This window comes from Zea mays, chromosome 2 (genome assembly GCF_902167145.1).
Source record: "Zea mays cultivar B73 chromosome 2, Zm-B73-REFERENCE-NAM-5.0, whole genome shotgun sequence".
NCBI lineage: Eukaryota > Viridiplantae > Streptophyta > Magnoliopsida > Poales > Poaceae > Zea > Zea mays.
The window spans coordinates 203777999-203788799 of NC_050097.1; positions in this window are offsets into that span (position 1 = coordinate 203777999).

Consider the following 10801-nt stretch of genomic DNA (forward strand, 5'->3'; position numbering starts at 1 on the left):
GCGGGCTTGGCATCCTTCATCCCAAACCGCTTTAGCAGATCTTGCGTGTACTTCGTTTGGGAGATGAAGGTGCCGTCCTTGAGTTGCTTCACTTGGAACCCAAGGAAGTAGTTCAACTCGCCCATCATCGACATCACGAATTTCTGCGTCATCACCCTGCTAAACTCTTCACAAGACTTTTGGTTAGTAGAACCAAATATTATGTCATCGACATAAATTTGGCACACAAATAAATCACCATCACATGTCTTAGTAAAGAGAGTTGGATCGGCTTTCCCAACCTTGAAAGCATTAACAATTAGAAAGTCTCTAAGGCATTCATACCATGCTCTTGGGGCTTGCTTAAGTCCATAGAGCGCCTTAGAGAGCTTACACACGTGGTCGGGGTACCGTTCATCCTCGAAGCCAGGGGGTTGCTCCACGTACACCTCCTCCTTGATCGGCCCGTTGAGGAAAGCGCTCTTCACATCCATTTGGTACAACCTGAAAGAATGGTGAGCGGCATATGCTAGCAAGATGCGAATTGACTCTAGCCTAGCCACAGGAGCAAACGTCTCCTCAAAGTCCAAACCTGCGACTTGGGCATAACCTTTTGCCACAAGTCGAGCCTTGTTCCTCGTCACCACCCCGTGCTCGTCCTATTTGTTGCGGAACACCCACTTGGTTCCCACAACATTTTGCTTGGGACGAGGCACCAGTGTCCAAACTTCATTGCGCTTGAAGTTGTTGAGTTCCTCCTGCATGGCTAACACCCAGTCCGGATCTAGCAAGGCCTCTTCTACCCTGAAAGGCTCAATAGAAGAGACAAAGGAGTAATGCTCACAAAAATTAACTAATCGAGATTGAGTAGTTACTCCCTTGCTAATATCACCCAGAATTTGGTCGACGGGATGATCCCTTTGAATCATCGCTCGAACTTGGGTTGGAGGTGCCGGTTGTGCTTCTTCCTCCATCACATGATCATCTTGTGCTCCCCCTTGATCACACTCCTCTTGATGAACCTGTTCATCATTTTGAGTTGGGGGATGCATCATTGTTGAGGAAGAAGGTTGATCTTGCTCCAATTGTTCCTGTGGTCGCACATCACCAATCGCCATGGTGCGCATAGCGGCCGTTGGAACGTCTTCTTCATCTACATCATCAAGATCAACAACTTGCTCTCTTGGAGAGCCATTAGTCTCATCAAATACAACGTCGCTAGAGACTTCAACCAAACCCGATGATTTGTTGAAGACTCTATACGCCTTTGTATTTGAGTCATAACCTAACAAAAACCCTTCTACAGCTTTGGGAGCAAACTTAGAATTTCTACTCTTCTTTACTAGAATGTAGCACTTGCTCCCAAATACACGAAAGTAAGATACATTGGGTTTGTTACCGGTTAGTAACTCATACGAAGTCTTCTTGAGGAGGCGATGAAGGTAGACCCTGTTGATGGCGTGGCAAGCCGTGTTCACGGCTTCCGACCAGAAACACTCGGGGGTCTTGAATTCTCTAAGCATCGTCCTCGCCATATCGATTAGCGTCCTGTTCTTCCTCTCTACCACACCATTTTGCTGTGGTGTGTAGGGAGCGGAGAACTCGTGCTTGATCCCTTCCTCCTCAAGGAACTCCTCCACTTGAAGGTTCTTGAACTCGGACCCGTTGTCGCTCCTTATCTTCTTCACCTTGAGCTCAAACTCATTTTGAGCTCTCCTGAGGAAGCGCTTGAGGGTCCCTTGGGTTTCAGACTTATCCTGCAAAAAGAACACCCAAGTGAAGCGGGAAAAGTCATCAACAATAACTAGACCATACTTACTCCCTCCTATGCTCAGATAGGCGACAGGTCCGAAGAGGTCCATATGCAGCAGCTCCAGGGGTCTTGAAGTGGTCATCACATTCTTGCTGTGATGCGCTCCTCCCACTTGTTTACCTGCTTGACAAGCTGCACAAGGTCTATCTTTTTCGAATTGCACGTTAGTCAAACCTATCACGTGTTCTCCCTTTAGAAGCTTGTGAAGGTTCTTCATCCCCACATGTGCTAAGCGGCGATGCCACAGCCAGCCCATGCTAGTCTTAGCTATTAAGCATGCATCTAGACCGGCCTCTTCTTTTGCAAAATCAACTAAATAAAGTTTGCCGTCTAATACACCCTTAAAAGCTAGTGAACCATCACTTCTTCTAAAGACAGACACATCTACATTTGTAAATAGACAGTTATACCCCATGTTGCATAATTGACTAACAGATAGCAAATTATATCCAAGAGACTCTACTAAAAACACATTAGATATGGAGTGCTCATTAGAAATTGCAATTTTACCTAACCCTTTTACCTTGCCTTGATTCCCATCACCGAATATAATTGAATCTTGGGAATCCTTATTCTTGACGTAGGAGGTGAACATCTTCTTCTCCCCCGTCATATGGTTTGTGCATCCGCTATCAATAATCCAGCTTGAACCCCCGGATGCATAAACCTGCAAGGCAAATTTAGGCTTGGGTCTTAGGTACCCAACTCATGTTGGGTCCTACAAGGTTAGTGCAAATATCCTTAGGGACCCAAATGCAAGTTTTGTCTCCCTTGCATTTTGCCCCTAACTTCCTAGCAATTATTTTCCTATCCTTTCTACAAATAGCAAAGGAAGCATTTAAAGCACAATAAATTGTAGAAGGTTCATTCACTACTTTCCTAGGAGCATGAATAATATTCTTTTTAGGCACATGATGAATAGCATTTCTCCTAGACATATTTCTACCATGCATATAGGAAGAACTAGAAGCAAACATGGCATGAGAGTCAAAATCATCATAAGCATTATGATTCCTATAAGCATTTCTAGTTTGTCTCCTATCATGATACATAAAAGCATGGTTCCTTTTAGTACTACTTGCCATAGGGGCCTTCCCTTTCTCCTTGGCGGAGATGGGAGCCTTATGGCTTGTTAAGTTCTTGGCTTCCCTCTTGAAGCCAAGTCCATCCTTAATTGAGGGGTGTCTACCAATCGTGTAGGCATCCCTTGCAAATTTTAGCTTATCAAAATCATTCTTGCTAGTCTTAAGTTGAGCATTAAGACTAGCCAATTCATCATTAAGCTTGGAAATTGAAACTAGGTGTTCACTACACGCATCAATGTCAAAGTCTTTACACCTAGTACAAATTACAACATGTTCTACACAAGAATTAGATTTATTTGCCACTTCTAATTTAGCATTTAAATCATTGTTGACACCTTCTAAAGTAGAAATGGTGTTATGACAAGTAGATAATTCACCAGAGAGCATTTCATTCCTTTTAATTTCTAGAGCAAGAGAATTTTGTGCACTAACAAATTTATCATGCTCCTCATATAAAAGATCTTCTTGTTTTTCTAGTAATCTATTCTTGTCATTCAAAGCATCAATCAACTCATTAATCTTATCTATCTTAGATCTATCTAAGCCCTTGAATAAGCATGAATAGTCTATGTCATCATCATCACTAGACTCATTATCACTAGAAGAAGCATAAGTGGAGTCTCGAGTACTCACCTTCTTCTCCCTTGCCATAAGGCATGTGTGACGCTCGTTTGGGAAGAGGGATGACTTGTTGAAGGCGGTGGCGGCGAGTCCTTCATTGTCGGAGTCGGAAGAGGAGCAGTCCGAGTCCCACTCCTTGCCTAGATGCGCCTCGCCCTTTGCCTTCTTATAGTTCTTCTTCTTCCCCCTCTTGTTCCCTTGATCCTGATCACTATCATTGTCGGGACAGTTAGCAATAAAATGACCAAGCTTACCACATTTGAAGCATGAGCGCTTCCCCTTTGTCTTGGTCTTGCTTGGTTGCTCCTTGCGGCCTTTTAGTGCCGTCTTGAATCTCTTGATGATGAGAGCCATCTCTTCATCATTAAGTTCGGCCGCCTCAATTTGTGCCACCTTGCTAGGTAGCATTTCCTTGCTTCTTGTTGCCTTGAGAGCAAGAGGTTGAGGCTCATTGATTGGACCGTTTAGAGCGTCGTCGACGTATCTCGCCTCCTTGATCATCATCCGCCCGCTTACGAATTTTCCGAGTACCTCCTCGGGCGTCATCATCGTGTACCTGGGATTCTCACGAATATTGTTTACGAGATGAGGATCAAGAACGGTAAAGGACCTTAGCATTAGGCGGACGACGTCGTGGTCCGTCCATCGCGTGCTTCCGTAGCTCCTTATTTTGTTGATAAGGGTCTTGAGCCGGTTGTAAGTTTGGGTTGGCTCCTCTCCCCTTATCATTGCGAATCGTCCAAGCTCGCCCTCCACCAACTCCATTTTAGTGAGCATGGTGATGTCGTTCCCTTCGTGAGAGATCTTGAGGGTGTCCCATATCTGCTTGGCGTTGTCCAGGCCGCTCACCTTATTGTACTCTTCCCTGCACAAAGATGCTAATAGAACAGTAGTAGCTTGTGCATTTCTATGGATTTGTTCATTTATAAGCATAGGGCTATCCGAGCTATCAAATTTCATTCCATTCTCTACAATCTCCCATATGCTTGGATGGAGAGAGAATAAGTGACTACGCATTTTGTGACTCCAAAATCCGTAGTCTTCCCCATCGAAGTGTGGAGGTTTGCCAAGAGGAATGGAAAGCAAATGCGAATTCGAACTATGTGGAATACGAGAATAATCAAATGAAAAGTTCGAATTGACCGTCTTCCTGTAGTCGTTGTCGTCGTCCTTTTGGGAAGAAGTCGACTCATCGCTATCGTCGTAGTAGACGATCTCCTTGATGCGCCTTGTCTTCTTCTTCTTCCCATCTTTACGCTTGTGGCCCGAGCCCGAGTCAGTAGGCTTGTCATCCTTCGGCTCATTGACGAAGGACTCCTTCTCCTTGTCGTTGATCACGATTCCCTTCCCCTTAGGATCCATCTCTTCGGGCGATTAGTCCCTTCTTGAAGAGAACGCCTCTGATACCAATTGAGAGCACCTAGAGGGGGGGGGGGTGAATAGGTGATCCTGTGAAACTTAAACTTATAGCCACAAAAACTTGTTAAGTGTTAGCACAATGATCGCCAAGTGGCTAGAGATGAGTCTCAACAAAACACAATACCACAAAAGATCAACACAGAGAAGACACAGTGGTTTATCCCGTGGTTCGGCCAAGTACAAAACTTGCCTACTCCACGTTGTGGCGTCCCAACGGACGAGAGTTGCACTCAACTCCTCTCAAGTGATCCAATGATCAACTTGAATACCACAGTGTTATGCTTTTCCTTTCAATATCCCGTTTGCGAGGAATCTCCACAACTTGGAGTCTCTCGCCCTTACACTTGAGATTCACAAAGAAATACGGAGTAAGGGAGGGAAGCAACACACACAAATCCCCAGCAAAATGCGCACACACACGGCCAAGAATCGAGCTCAAAAGACTATCTCAAAGTTCTCACTAGAACGGAGCTCGAATCACTGCAAATGACAAACGAATGCGCAAAGACTGAGTGTGGATGATCAAGAATGCTCTAAGGTTGCTTGGTGTCCTCCTCCATGCGCCTAGGGGTCCCTTTTATAGCCCCAAGGCAGCTAGGAGCCGTTGAGAGCAAATTTAGAAGGCCATCCTTGCCTTCTGTCGTCTGGCGCACCGGACAGTCCGGTGCACACCGGACACTGTCCGGTGCCAGATTTCTTTCCTTAAATGGCGAAGCCGACCGTTGGCAGATTTGGAGCCGTTGGCGCACCGGACATGTCCGGTGCACACCGGACAGTCCGGTGCCCCCTTCCGACCGTTGGCTTGGCCACGTGTCCCGCGCAGATCGCGCGGCCGACCGTTGGCACGGCCGACTGATGGCTCACCGGACAGTCCGGTGCACACCGGACAGTCCGGTGAATTTTAGCCGTACGCCGTCGGCGAATTCCCGAGAGCGGCCACTTCGCTCGAGGCAGCCTGGCGCACCGGACACTGTCCGGTGCACCACCGGACAGTCCGGTGCCCCAGACCGAAACAGCCTTTTGGCTGTACACAGCCAACTCTTCTCGTTTCTTCTTCTTTCTGTTTCTGATACTTAGACAAGTATATTAGTACACAAAACCAATGTACTAAGACTTAGAAACATACCTTTTCTCTTGATTTGCACTTTGTCCATTCATGGGCATAGATTTACATTTAAGCACTTGTGTTGGCACTCAATCACCAAAATACTTAGAAATGGCCCAAGGGCACATTTCCCTTTCAATGTTGTGAGTTGTCGAGTGGTATATGTGGTGCTACCCTATTATGATCTTCTTTTGGATATTGTGTGTACCTCTGAATTAGTGGGGAAGGGAAAGGACATCCTATGGATTGCATTTGTTTCGATTGCTTAAAACTGTATAAATAATTAAATGGAAATTATAAATTATCATCTCTTTATATATTTGATTCAATTATCACACGTGTAGTTATGCATTGGTCCATATGTGTAGATTAGAAATAAAGATGCAGGTACTCAGAGGTATACTTCTAGACATTTAGTAGTACAGGATAATCATGGTTACTGATCCATCTGTGTATCAGTTCATTTTTTTCCTCTGTTGCTGTCACAAATCACAGAGTAAAGCCTAAGAAGATCCGAATTCTAGAGATGCTTAAAAACAACTGTCAATGTACCGGATTTGTGAATTTGCCCTCCCAAAAATCTTTTTCTATTGCTTTCTTCATTTCTAGAAATTTAGGGAACATGTTTTGTACAGTTGCTGCAGAAGTTAGTTTGCTAGGTATATGCTTGCTATCTTTCAAACATTTTGATATTGAAAAAAATCTATGGAGCTTGCTGTATGCCTGTATGGCTCCTGGAGGTTTTTACATAGAAACTTTGGAACACAGAGTTCACAACTCAACATGATATTGCCATGTTGCAATTAGATTCCATATGTAAATTTTTTGAGATTGCAAACATATGTGTATGCTAGATATTGTTCTATGCATTTTAACTATTTTTCTTTTCTCCATGTCTAGGACATTGCTGAAGGGAAGGTGACGGTGCAAGAAGCCATCAACCCTTTTTTTCTGAATGGGTTATTGGAGCAGACCGATTTAGGAGGGTTTTTATTGCCAAAAAAGTGGAGGCACCACCGCAAACGCTGACAGAGGTGGGTTCCTGAGCTACCTCCGATTGATGTCGCCGTTGACAGTTACCATCTCAGTCCACACCAAGCCTCGTTCTAAGGTCGCCACCATCATAGGTCGTTCTGCCCTTTTCAGATTCTCGGTTGCTGCCGCTGTCTCTCTACTCAGACGCTAACCCTGAAGCGTCCGTGTGTGAATTTTGTACAGATCAGGGACAAGGCGATCGACGTCTAGATCGACGCGCTGGCGAGGGATGGCGAGGTCAATGCCGCACTTGTCAACTTCATGAGCTCGGTGAGTAGTTCGTTGCGGTTGCAAAACACTAGATTGGCTCTGAGTTCACTAGCGATTGGTACTACTGCGTTATGGGTTGAAATTGGGCTATGGATGCTGCGATTCGTATACTATCCAGTGTCCTGGTTTGTAAATTGAGAATCCACAGATATATGATTTGTCGATACACTTTATCCTTAATTATTGATGACCTGTGATCCTCATTTTATCTTAATAGAATCTTCTACCAAAATTTTTATAACTTTAGCTTGTATCTACAGAGGTGCGGGGTGTCGATCAAACATTTAACAACCTAGCACTTATCACAGTGGCATACTACATGAACATATTGAACTAAATCAACTAACAGAGCATGTGCTCTGACGTGCATCTTGCTTAGCTTTGTTAGAGAGTATGTCAAATCATTTACTTTTTTCGATACCATTTCTTCTAAACTAACGGTTAGTTTGATAATACTGATAAAACTGCAATTCAGTTCTCTTACTGATAGAGTTGTAATTGAACAATGTGGTATTGTGGTTTTCTTAATGCTTGCATGAATTAAAATATGCAAGCTGCAACATTGGTTTTGGACTGCAAAGAAAACATTAGTTTGATCATAGATGATGAATTATTCTTTGGCCTTAACCATGCTATGAAAGCTAATTTTGACTAAGCAAAGAGTTAGTTGGACTCCATGCAAGAATTTCACTTGGTGTGATGATTTAGGCATGAAGAAGTATCTTTTGTGTTATTCATTTGATTGTCAAACTTCAATCCGATGCTTTAAAGTCATGGACAAAACATGAGCAAAGGTTATATTTGATTGAGAATCTCTATCTCTACCTATTTCTACTAATGCCAAGGAGCGCACATTATTTCCTGTAGACTGGCTGGATGTTGAACAAGTGACACAGCAAAAAACACCTCACTCATCACAGATCACAAGGAAGGCAAGAAACAGATACCAATGTGATGTTGTATAGATAAGATAATAATTAGCGTTTCATGATCTTATTATGGTCAGTTATGGTTAGTGGGACTGGTCCCTAATTCCTTCATGAAAAGGTTTGAAAAGGTTTTGCAACGACGGTGAGCTTGACTCTGCCTCCAACTTCCATTTGAAAAGGTTTTGCAATGGTTACCTGATTACTTCTGCCTGACCTACGTATCTGTGTGCTTCTGCTCATGCAAAACTTGCAGGCTATTGAAGCAGGAGGGCGGCTTGCGGCGTGCAGGCAATGGTGGTGCCCTGGATCCGTATGTTTATATGGTATGTTAAACTTGAGCAGACTACTTGAATTAGGATGGTAGTTGGAATTGCATTTTTAATTCCGAAACATGTATTGCGCAGCTAAGAACTTCAAATCAGCGCAAAATGTAAGAATTCCTAGAACTGCAAATTAAGATTTAATAACTTGCCACAAGCACGACTAAGCAATTTAACCAGATCTTAGTTTTCCTGAAATGCATTATATAGTTAAATTTCTGAATAAATTAATTTTCAGGTCGCAGACAGATCAGATGAAGTTAACGAAGCTTTGTTTATAGAAATAGCGATGGAGATGTTTATTGTAAGGCAATTGGACATGCCAAGTTCTATCTGAAAGATCATATTATATTGCCGATCACCTTACTTTAGGAACGTGCTCACAATAGATTACTATAGCACAATACTATTCATATTAAAGATGCTTACAGAAATGTTACTATAAAATTAGGAATATAGGCATTAAGTATTGTTCTCTTATGTTTCTTCTGATCACCATTCTAGAGGATTTACCATATGATCTTTCAGTTACTACTTAAACACCAAACATAGATGACCAGAATTTACTAAATGGTACTGCATAGATGACCAGAATTTCAAAGGCACTCAGAGTTAGTGCCATTTCAAAGGCACTCAGAGTTTGCGGGGTACAAATCTTGGTGCTGGTGTGATTGATCCTACAAAAGTACACTCAGATAATCTTTTGCACGTCTGGTCTATGCCCAGCACAGTAAATGTTAGCCAGCAAGAAGCGCCTCGGCCTCTAGAGAAAGTAAGTTGGGTTACATTTTGTTTCCACTGGTTTCTTGCTTCAGCATGTCACTAAAAGTATGTTATACTGTTCAATTGTTTCCCTGATACACGGAGTGTTTTTTTCTCATTTCTCAAACACCCAAGAGAATTGTGCATCATTCCATTAAGAAAGAAGGGAATACAATGGGGAGTAAAAGAACCTCCCTGAAAGGGAATTAGGCTTACACCTAGTTCCTAATTGATTTTGGTGGTTGAATTGCCCAACACAAATAATTGGACTAACTAGTTTGCTCTAGTGTATAAGTTATATAGGTGCCAAAGGTTCACACTTAGCCAATAAAAAGACCAAGAATTGAGTTCAACAAAGAGAGCAAGGGATAACCGAAGTGTGCCCTGGTCTGGCGCACCGGACTGTCCGGTGTGCCACCGGACAGTGTCCGGTGCACCAGGGGACTTCACGCTGAACTCTTCACCTTCGGGAAAATCCAGAGGTGCTTCGCTATAATTCACCGGACTGTCCGGTGCTCCAAGGAAGGGCGTCTCAGGAACTCGCCAGCTTCGGGAATTCGCTCCACTATAATTCACCGGACATGTCCGGTGTGCACCGGACTGTCCGGTGAGCCAGCGGGGCAACGACTACTTCGCGCCAACGGTCACCTGCAGAGGCATTAAATGCGCGCCAGAGCGCGCAGAAGTCAGGCACGCGCGAAGTGGCGCACCAGACACTCTACAGTGTATGTCCGGTGCGCCACCGGACATCAAGGCGGGCCCAGAAGTCAGAACTCCAACGGTCGGAATCCAACGGCCTGGTGACATGGCTGGCGCACCGGACATGTCCGGTGCACCATGCGACAGACAGCCTCACCAAACGGCTAGTTTGGTGGTTGGGGCTATAAATACCCCCAACCACCCCACATTCAAGTCATCCAAGTTTTCCTACTTCAACCACTCACAAGAGCTCTAGCATTCAATTCTAGACACACCCAAGTGATCAAATCCTCTCCAAATTCCACACAACGCCTTAGTGACTAGTGAGAGAGATTTGCTTGTGTTCTTTCGAGCTCTTGCGCTTGGATTGCTTTATTCTTTGATTCTTTCTTGCGATCAACTCAATTGTAACTTAGGTAAGAGGCACCAATTGTGTGGTGGCCCTTGTGGGGAAGTTTTGTTCCCGTTTGATTGAGAAGAAGAAGCTCACTCGGTCCGAGGGACCGTTTGAGAGAGGGAAAGGGCTGAAAGAGACCCGGCCTTTGTGACCACCTCAATGGGGAGTAGGTTTGCAAGAACCGAACCTCGGTAAAACAAATCCACGTGTCACACTCCTAATTCGCTTGCGATTTGTTTTGCACCCTCTCTCGCGGACTTGATTATATTTCTAACTGTAAGTGCAATCAACCCCAATTGAGGGTTTTGGTGATTTAATGACAAAACAAATAAGGGTACTAACAGTTTTTGTTCTCAGTGTTTGATTA